The sequence below is a fragment of the Ambystoma mexicanum genome, chromosome 2q (genome assembly GCF_040938575.1).
Source record: "Ambystoma mexicanum isolate Mex_15411 chromosome 2q, UKY_AmexF1_1, whole genome shotgun sequence".
Classification (NCBI taxonomy): domain Eukaryota; kingdom Metazoa; phylum Chordata; class Amphibia; order Caudata; family Ambystomatidae; genus Ambystoma; species Ambystoma mexicanum.
The window spans coordinates 566,586,389-566,597,484 of NC_090924.1; positions in this window are offsets into that span (position 1 = coordinate 566,586,389).

The following is an 11,096-nucleotide window of genomic DNA, read 5'->3' on the forward strand; positions in this document are numbered from 1 at the left end:
TTGGTTCCTCCGCCCGTGGTGGATCGGGACGCAGGGTCACCCTCCACACCAGTCATTGATGTGCCTGGGACATCACGTCGACGGGGGCATGTAGTCGTGCAGCCGCGGGCGGTGCCAACACAGCGAGGACCCCCAGTCCTTGGGTCCCACAGGGGTGAAGCCCGGCAACGCGGTCGCCGCGCGCAACCGCTGTATACTGAGTGGGAGCAAGACATGACTGCCAATTCCTAACACAAGGGGGCAGCAATGGAGAACATCGCTGAGAGCATGGAGCGTGTGGCCCGATCTGTGCTCCCCCATGCTAGGCAGGTGCTTCTCCAGCAGTAGGCGGCACGGTCCATGGCCCGCTCGCTCAGGCTGGGCATGGCGGCCTCAGACAGGGCAAACCAGGCTGAAATGTCGTCTCTGCATCAAGCAATTGCGGCTCACGCAGAGGCGCACATGGATGCCCTGAGGGAGGAGTATGCTTCCCTCAGATCCACTCTGGGTGTCCTAATGATGTCCCAGAGGCAGCAGGCAGAGGAGAGGTTTGCACAGCTTGAGCGTACCATCTCGGCTGAGCTACAGGCTTGCCGGGAGGTGCAGCGGTTGTCCAGCCAGGCCTTGCAGGAGGAACTCCGTGTTACACGTGCTACCTTGCAAGAGGAAGCACGTGTATCACGTGAGGTTCTGCATGCAGACCTATGTCACATCGCCACACAGAACCAGGCTCACCCGTCCGGCAGACTTGCTGCCGACGAGGGGCAAGCTGCGGCTAGGCGTAGCCAGGCTACTGTGCCACATCCTCCTTTACAGGATGAGCCAGACTCGGACGACCATCTATCTCCCACATAGGTCGGGCTGTGCAGGCGTTGAGCCCATGGAGGTTTTTTTTTTGGCTCAGCATCATCGCATGTGGATGTTGAGCAGCACCCTGTACCTCCCCCCTCCTGGGTGCCTCCCCTCCCCCCCGGGTCGTATGTGGCCATTTTTGATTTTTCTTTTAGTTTAGTTAGTTAAGTTTCTGTTTGATAGTTAGTTTAATTAGGTAATGTAGGTTTTCCATTGTTAGTGTAATTAGTTAACAGTTGATTTAGTTTAAAATTGCTAGTCTATTGTGCTTTCATGTGACGGTGCGGTGCTTTGTGGCTTTTGAAGGCATCCACTGTCTGTTCCAGCTGGGCCCTTCAGGCTTGTCTTGTGTATGTGTTTGCTGCTTGGGGTCCTTGACTCACATATGCCACTCCTGCCACCCTTATCCGTGGGCTCGCAAGGATGGTTCGGTGTTACAGAATATTACACAAGGGCTTTGGACTGTCATATCTGTGGCATGTCTGGTGCTGTGTGACTTGTGTTGACACCCCTAGTGGGGATGATTTTGGTGTTATTGTCCACTGTTCAGCTTTTGCTAGCTGGGGTGTGTCATGATTAATGTGTACATTGATTGCTATGCAGTGTGTAGTACGTTTCATATCTTTCCTGTACAAGTGCTTGTTGCAATTCACGCTGTAGATAGTGTTCCACACTTTGGATGTGAAAGACGGACTGATGGTGTGATTTGTGATGTGACTCTCTGACATGGTCAAGTAATGAGATGCCTGATGAGACACACACAGATGACTTTGAAGCATTAATCATGTGTTTCATGCCCTTTCTGCAGGGGGATGAGCCTCCAGAGCACCTTTGCCAGCAGACATGGCCCATTGGACGACAGAATTCTGGACCCGTTTGTTGGTGCCCACATGCACATGTGTGCACAAGCAGAGGCACAGGGATTGCAGACCCACATCCCAGAACTGCTGACATGTTCCAAGGAACTCCAGGCAAGGTGAGCAGCACAGGGGGGCCACGACACAGCAAAGCTTGCACCAGGCGAGTTGCACATGGCTGCTGACATGTTCCAAGGAACTCCAGGCAAGATGAGCAGCACAGGGGGGTCATGACACAGCAAAGCTCGCACCAGGCGAGTTGCACATGCAGGCTTAGTCACAGCACTGAGGGTGAGCTTAGACGAATATTGGTGTTGAAGCACACAATGCAGCTCAGATGTGTTGGTGGACTGATGGCTGTTGATAGTAGGGTTGTCTGGGACACATGCAGGGGCAGTGGCACATACCCTCCGATACACCAAGGTCCATAGAGGCACTTGTATCAACCATGTAGCCTTCCGAGACATGGAAAGGGGCAGCTCACAGGGACATACAGCAAGGGACATACTCGGGTGCAGTGCATGTCTTTTCCATGTACTTTATGATAAATGCACTGCCAACTTTGTTTCGGTCATGGTAGTACGCAACTTGCTCTGAAGTCATGGCTTGCTATATGGGTCTGTCTACTTACCCAGGGAACATTGCATGTTGTGTGAATTGTGACACATTGGTGTTCTATTTGCCACGCACCCACCAGCGGCTGACTTACTGCATTGACTGTTTATGACCCGTCACAGGGGTGATGTTACATATGGGTACGAAGCATCTACACCAATTGTCTGTTTGTAGAGTAGTTTGTTGCAATGGGGCATATTTGGTGTTGAGTTTTTGTGTAACTGGCATGTACAGGTTGTTGACTGTGGCTCTCTTTGCAGCATTGCAGTGCTCCTGTAACTGGACCTGAGAGTGCGCAGGCAGGAGGCCAGCACTCAAAACCAGAGCTAAGTGTCTTGTTGTTTTTCTTTCGAACTGCTCTGCATAGGCTTGCTGGGGAGTGTACTAATGCATGGATGTATGTGTGGTTCAATTTGGTATGTTTTTTCTCCCTAATCACCCGTGATCCTATGCAATTTTGAACCCTGTACCCTCTAAATGGTGTTCCTGCTTCCCGTACCTATCCAAGCAACGTTCCCTGACCCTCTTTTCCCGCTGGGGTTGCGGATGCCTGTGTAAGCCCTGAACTTGCAGGCGCCAAATCCCTAGAGGGAGTGGTTGGTTCGTACCACTCCTGAGCCTGGACTACAGAAGGCCATGACAATGATGTCCAAGTTTGTTTGGATTGTGTATGTGTTCATGCAGGTAGTACATTTTCGTGCATTCCCTAGTTTCATGTGTCATTCCTCCTCCCCTCTCCTGCCACTCATTCCAGTCATCCAGTGTGTCAACACCTGTCCCGACTGCATATCCCTGAACCTCCTTCCCCACCAGGGTCTCAGGGGCCTGTGCGAGTTTGACCTTGCAGGCACCCGGGACATGGTGAGGGTGGTTGTTTCGTGACACTCCCGCGCCTGTACAGGGGACCTGTGACAGTACACATCCGTTCATGGTGCATCATCCTATGTCATGTACCACACATGTTTCACATCCTGTTGTGACATTGTTTTGCTGTGCTACCTTGGTTGTTACATCATTGTGGTAGTACTTGGCCTTTGTGAGGTACTGCTACTTCAAGTCATCTATTGTAGGGTGTTCTGGTTCGGTTTTCTGGCTTGGATTTTGTGATTTTGGACATTGATTATGAGGGTGCAGGCACCTTTTTACACACAAGGTGGGAGATGGTGACAAAGGGTAAAGATGATCCTGTGGCCAGGTGGAATTGAGGTTTGAAGGCTCCATGACCCAGAAGCAGTTATTCAGTGGGTCATGGTCATTTGTGAGGGAGGGGGGGTTGTTGTTGATAGTTACCTTGCCCTGCAGTGTGATGGGAACTCTGACATTGTAATGGTGGTATCCTATGTACATGTTGTGTTCTGCTGATCAATGCCTGTTCATGTGTTGTGTTTACCTTTCAGGTGCGAGGGGATAGTTGTGGTTTGACATGCTGAGGTGTACACATGGTGAATGTTCACATGTGATGTGTAGAGAACACTAATGGTCACTTGAGTGCACATGCATATGTGGAGTGCATGTCCATGCAGAACCACACACTTGCACTCTGATGCACTACATGTACTCCCACCCTTGCATATCCACGTGTACACTGTTTGCCTTCTGGTGCCCACTGTGTCGCTGCAGCACATGTTCTGTGACCGATTATGGATCCTGTACATGCCTAATTTGCTGTTTGATGTGGTCTGTCACTTAGATGTGATGCTTAGGGTGTGCATCACACACAATGGCCGTTCACTGTGCTGTGCGCTGAGCAGTGTGTTGCAGGAGTAGGACACTGCACACATGAGCTGCAGTGTTGATTTTGCAATACACAATGTGCATGTAGACAGGCATTCATTGTTATGTTATGTCTACGACTCTTGTAATGCATTTGGAAATGACTTATTTTGGGTGGGAGATTTTGTTGGTCTGTCATTTCATCTGATTCCGGGTCCGGCATCATTGTCTGATGCCACTGTACATTTAGGACATGGCAATGTGTACCTTATCGTTACTGTGTTGGTGTATAGGTATTGCTTGCCATGTCATTTTGTGATTTGAGAGGGTTTGAGTGACATGACAGTGATGGCCATGGCCTGTTTTGCAGGTGTGTATGATGCACACCTTGCATGTCAGGGTCATCCATTTCTCAGAGCAACTAGCTGGGGGTAGATCTCTCTCCGCGGCAGGGCCCTCCCTCTGGAACAGCCTTCCTGTCTCACTTGAACTTGCGGGGAACCATCTCCAGTTCTGGAAGCACCTCAAGACCTTCCTCTTTGCTTCTGCTTTCTCTCTGCCTCTCCCTTGCAGAATTCTGCACTGGAACTGCACTGGAGCTGCAACTGGGCCACTCTCACCGACCTCGGTCCGTGGCCCAGCCACTCTCCACTTGCACTGCCTCCCTGGCAACCCCTGCACTGCGGTACTGTCTCTCTATCCCTACAGCCCACCCTTCCCAGCACTTGTCTGAACTTACCTTTGCAGTTGCCACCAGCCGACCTATATATTTTTTTTGGGCTACTTCCCCTGTACTGCACTCCCCCCCCTTCCCCTTGCACTTTTCCCTTCCCCCTACCCCTGCACTTGCACAATCTCAATGACACCTGGCCTAGTAGTACTGTTGTCTGTCTTCCCTTGTTCCCCCCTCCCTGCCTCATCGCACCTTGAAATACTTGTGTATAGGCCATATAATGTCATATGTCATATGTGTGCCTTTTGGTCACACGGGATAGCTTGTGTTTAAGTAGCTAGGGATGCAGACGATGTGGCACTTCCATGGCAACTATCTCAGGGTTGTGACAGTTGACTGTCTCTTTGTCATCATCGATTGTCACCTGGTATGTGCCAGGCCTGTGTGCACTCCGCAGGGGTGGGAGTTTAGGTGAAAAATGTGGCCACAAGCTGGGTCCGGGCTTCCTCGCCACGTGCCCTGTCCCCTCCCATGGGCAGCGCCTGTGCCTGTGGTTGGGGATTTGGGGGCACCACCATGTCCACCGGGACGCCTTGCCGTGTTGCAACATTGTGCAGGACACATGCTGCCACAATGATCCTGCACACTACTGGTGGTGCATAGAGTAGTTGCCCACCAGAGCGGTCAAGGGAGCGGAAACGTGACTTGAGCACTCCGAATGTGCGCTCCACTATGGCCCTGGTTGCAATATGGGCGGCGTTGTATCTTACCTGGGGTGGTGTGGTGGGGTTCCGGATTGGCGTCATCATGTGGTTGCTCAGAGGGTAGGCACTGTCCCCTGGGGAGGTGATAATAGTTGAGATTATTACGGTTTGGATATTTGTCTGTGTGTGACTTGCATGCATGTGCAAGGGCATTTGTACTGACCTAGGAGCCATGTGTCGCCATGCTGCCCAGCTTCCAGGGCCCGGCTCAGGGCGGACAGTCTGTATATCAAACTGTCATGGGTGGAGCCAGGGTAGTTTGCATAGACAGAGGTGATGATTCCCTTTGCATCGCATACCATCTGTACATTGATGGAATGCCAGTGCTTGTGGTTTCGGTAGATGTGCTCAGTGGCCATAGCTGGACGTAGGGCCACATGGGTGCAATCTATGGCACCGAGCACTTTGGGGAAGTGTGCCACCCTGAAAAAATCCAGGACAACGGCCTGACTTTCTGCGGGTGTTCTGGGCATGTATATGTGCCTGCGGACTGAGTGGCGCGCTGTCATGATTGCCAGTACCTGGTGTAGGCAGCGTGACTGCGTGGCCTGTGAGACCCCCCCCACTATGGCAGTGGTCCGCTGAAATGACCCAGTGGCCAAAAAATGCAGGACATTGCGCAGCTTCTCCAAGGGGCTCAATGCTATGGGGTGGAAACCTATACCTGCCATAGACCTGGTCGTCAGGCATCCCAAAAAGGGTTGTCCGTGGTGCGAAAATGCATGCCCTGGCTATTCTCCTCCTCCTGCGGTGTCCCACGATCAGTGCTGCGACAAATGGGGCATTCATCGTAGCTGTATATACACGTTTGTTGTTTGCGCGCACTTTTATGCTGTGCGCGGGGACGCTTCTGCCTGCCTTCGTATGGCGGATGCGTTGACGCCTGTGCGCGTCTATTGCCGTGCGCGGGTTTCCCGTATTCGGATCCATGAATACAGGTTGTTCGCGTGCGTGTGGGCGTTCCGTGTAGTTCCCTGCAGTACTTCCACAGTAACGCCTTCTTTTTCACGCGTTGTTCCCCATTCCGCGTGTTACACCCACTGTTCCGCCCACTTTGGTTGTGTGTGCCGCGCTATGTGCGCTTTTGCTGTGTGCGTAGCACACGCCGTGTATGCCTGCGTGCGCCATGGCTGGATTGGGCGCACGGACAGCGGGAAACACGCGCAGCGTCTTCCTTGAATCGCACGCATGCGCGTGCGCTGCGTTTCTCACGCTTGCGCTCCCTTGCGCCTGCTTGCACATGGATTTTTGGTGCACGTTTGTTCCATGAATCGGCAGTGTTTATGGAATAAGACAACAATTGGACTACTGTGCTGGAATGGTGAAATTCACTATAAACTCACAGGAAGATCCACAAGAATTTCTAATGTACTGGAAAACAAAAACATACCTATAAATGAAATCTTTCAGATTTCATACATGTGGAAACATACATGCACTCTCTGCAACAATGTGACACAAGAAGAAATCCCCAATGAATGCTTCATATATATATATCAATACCAAATTGTGAATCCATTCCATTTCAGTGACTTGTACAGAATGCAAACCATGGTAGATTATGCTCTACCTGCAATTCAGATAATCGCTCCACGTTAGTAATACAAACACATAGTAAATACATAATACTAATGCTTCTATGTTACAATGCAGATGGTACCAAAAACAACTGCAAGCTGACTGGATTCACACATGGTCAAATATCACTTGGTAAGAAAACCTTCACAACAATAGGTATAATCTACCACGCAGGAGCCACAACCAATTCAGGGCACTACACTGCATATATAAAAAAGAAATGTGGATGGTTTGAATGTAATGATAGTACCATTACACTAAAGCAGAAATTACCAGGAAATCTTACAAACGCTTATTTGATGTTCTTAAAACCAAAATGTGATGACTAAACTGTATTTAAACCCTAAGTAAACTTGTGTTAAAAAAATATAAACTGTTAGAATACTCCAAAAGCTATCTAACTGCTCAAAGATTCTACAACTAATCAGATAAATGAATACCACTAAATTAGACCAAAAAATACACAGTTAGAATACACCAATTGGTATCTATCTGTCCCAAAATTTAACAATATCCAAATAGATAAATCAATACCACTAAAATATATCAAAAAAATAGACAGTTAGAATATGCCAATTGGTATCTAACTGCTCCAAAAATGTATAATATCAAAACAAATAAATAATATGTTACTGCTCTAAATAAATGCAACAAGCCAAAGTATAAAGCATTAGCCAGAAACAACAAGTGAACACTGAAACAAACAAACAAATAAACTGTAGCATAACAGAAAAAGTTTTTTTTTATATCCAACATGGATTTTTTTTTTCTCCCACAGACCCAATGATTTTAGCAACAAATACAGAAACTGAGCAAATTGCACAGTACTCTGATTTCTAATCTACTAAATATGAGGGTCCAAAAAAAAAGTATATTAATTATACAATGTAATAAGTCATTACAAAATACTAATACTAACATGCTATTTTCTTTTATCACAGAAATTAACAAGAAATACATATACTCCGGTTACTAGACCAAACAGTAAGTATACAATAATGAGAACCATAGCAGCATATCACATCCATATTATCTAATACCTTTGTTCCTTATACATTTGTTTTTCACCCACACCCAAAGTTATAAGCAAATATGAATGTGATATGCTGCGGTGGTTGTTGCCAGGGCATAGAGTCTTGGGTGCATGGCCAAATGGCCATGCACCCAAGACTCTATGCCCTGGCAACAACCACCGCAGCATATCACATCCATAGAGTCAAACATTTCAACTATGGTCTATGGAAACTTTTAATGTCCGTGGACATTATGAGTGTCTTGCCAGCGAACAATACGGACAGCGTTTTCAGGACACCCCCTACTAACATTTCAGAACAAGGCGAGAGTTCTTAGAACACATTCAACTTGACAGAGAACAATACAGACAGCGTCCTCAGGACACCCCCATTTTGTTTATTTGCAAAGATTTCAGTACACTGCAAGCGTTCTTAGAACACATTCAACTTGCCAGCAAACAATACGGACTACGCCTTCAGGACACCCCCTACGAACATTCCAGGACACCGCGAGTGTTCTTAGAAACGCCTTCAGAACACCCCCATTTTGTTTATTTGCGAACATTTCAGGACACCGCGAGTGTTCTTAGAATACATTCAACTTGACAGAGAACAATACGAACAGCTTCCTCGGGACACCCCCTACGAACATTCCCCGGACACCGCGAGTGTTCTTAGAAGCGTCTCCAGAACACCACCATCTTGTTTATTTGCGAACATTTCAGGACACCGCGAGTGTTCTTAGAACACATTCAACTTGACAGAGAACAATACGACCAGCGTTCTCAGGACACCCCCATTTTGTTTATTTGCGAACATTTCAGGACACCGCGAGTGTTCTTAGAACACATTCAACTTGTCAGCCACAACCCCCATTCATATTTGCGAACATTTCAGGACACAGCGAGTGTTCGACAACGTCTTCAGAACACCCCCATTTTGTGTATTTGTGAACATTTCAGGACACCGCGAGTGTTCTTAGAACATATTCAACTTGACAACGAACAATACGGACAGCGTCCTCAGGACACCCCCATTTTGTTTATTTGCGAACATTTCAGGAAACTGCGAGTGTTCTTAGAACAGTTTCAGTTTGCTTGCGAACAAAACGGACACATATTGAGTCCTCAGAACACCCCCCATTCAGTTTATTTAGAACATTTCAGAACACCTGTGATGTCCGCAGACAAATCGAACACAAAAAGAACATCTAACACATAAAAAACACAACTTTCATCCTATCTCATACACTCCCACCCTCCCCAAACACTCCTACACACCAACACACTCTACTAAATACAAATTTTGAACAAAGTTTCACCGCGCTGTCTGTGGACGACCGTGAATCCAAGATGGCGGGCGCTACCGAAAATCTGATGCGCTTCACGCTTCACACCGTCCAATCAGCGAAAACGTTGCATGTCCGCGAACATCACGCAAGCCGATTGGCCAATCAGGACACTGTCCGCGGAGCGAACAGGGAAGAGTGTCTGCGGACCGAACACAGATATCACTAATTTTTTTTTACCTACTTTTTGGTCATTTTAAAAAAAAACTACTGGACAGATTTTCACCAAATTTGCAAAAGCACGCTTTCGGGACTAAGCCGCTGCTCCTGGTCCAAATGTGCTGAAAATCCATCCAGCGGTTTGGGCTGTAGACCCAAGCAAAAATGTTTTCCCATTCAGTCTATGGGAAAAAAAAGTTTTGGGACCCCACCTATAACTTTGCCCCCCCCTGGACAAATCCTCACCAAATTTTTTTTTCCAAAGTGTTGAAGTTTTAGGTCGAGGTTGTGGATGTGATTGGTGGATGGATGTATGACTCTTTGAAAGCAGCCAATGAGGGAGTGTTTAGAACATGGAAGTGGAAAGGCTAGTAGGGCTGATCTCTGTAAGCGTGTCCGTAGACACTGCAGTAGTCCGCGGATGGAACATGCCATATCCAGGTCTTTTGTGGATGCCTGGCATGGAATGGGAACTCTGGGGAGTAGCCAATCAGGTTTGCTGGGTGTGGTGTACAGGAGGAGAGCAGTGATAATGGCTATGGCTATGTGTTTGAGGAGACATACTGTGTGGACTCTGGGGGACTCTTCAATTCTGTCTTTGAAGGTATATGCTGAGAATCATGTCATCCTTGAAAATATTGGATTGGCAGAAGTGGAGGTTTCCTGGCATGCAGTTTGTGGCTCAAACTGGGCAAGCTTGATTTCATTCTATGATAGTTCAGATATTGTGATTGTCCATTGTGGAAGGGACAGTTTGGGGTTTGTGACTCAAGTGTCATTTCAAATTGCACTGAAGGATTTTTTTAAACGTCTAATGCAACTATTTCCTGCTGCTCACATTATTTTTTGGGAAAATAAATCAGAGACGTACATGGAGATGTCCAATAAACTTTTCCAGTCCTCAAATTGAACAATCAAGGCAGATTGTCAATAAAAAGTCTATCTGCTTTTTGGCATGCTTATGGAACGTCATATTTTGAGAATGAGAATATTAATTCTCAGGGTGTGAATTTTTTTTGTCCAGATGGAGTGCACTTCACAAATCTCAGAAGTGCAATTTTCTTTTACAATCTTAGGAATGCAGTGAAGAGGTTCATGTGAGGAAAACAAAAACATAAAAGCAAAAACAAGCGGTCGTAACGCCACCCAGGAATCCTAGGTTGCTGTAGGGGGGTGAGAGAAAATAGGCAAAAAGGGGGAAAATGTTGTTTTTTTTCAAAAAATGCCAATAAAATGATGTACAAAGAAGCCTGTGGTTTTTTCCTTGTAAGAGCTAGGAACAAATGGTTTGCTGTGCTGAGCTCCCCAATTTCCTGGCTTTCAAGAACAGGTTGAGTGGAAACAAAAAAAAAATATTTTGATGTGGTTATCAACCGTTTTGGGGGCCCTCTCCCCCGTCACCCCAAATGGGTGGCAGGGCACCTCATTGCAGGCCTCCCTGGGCCTCCTACAAACGGCTGCGTGAGGTACACCCCCCTCCATTTGGGATGGGGGGAGAGGGCCCAAAAATGAGACAGGCCACCCAGTGGGTGGGGCAGAAAGGTT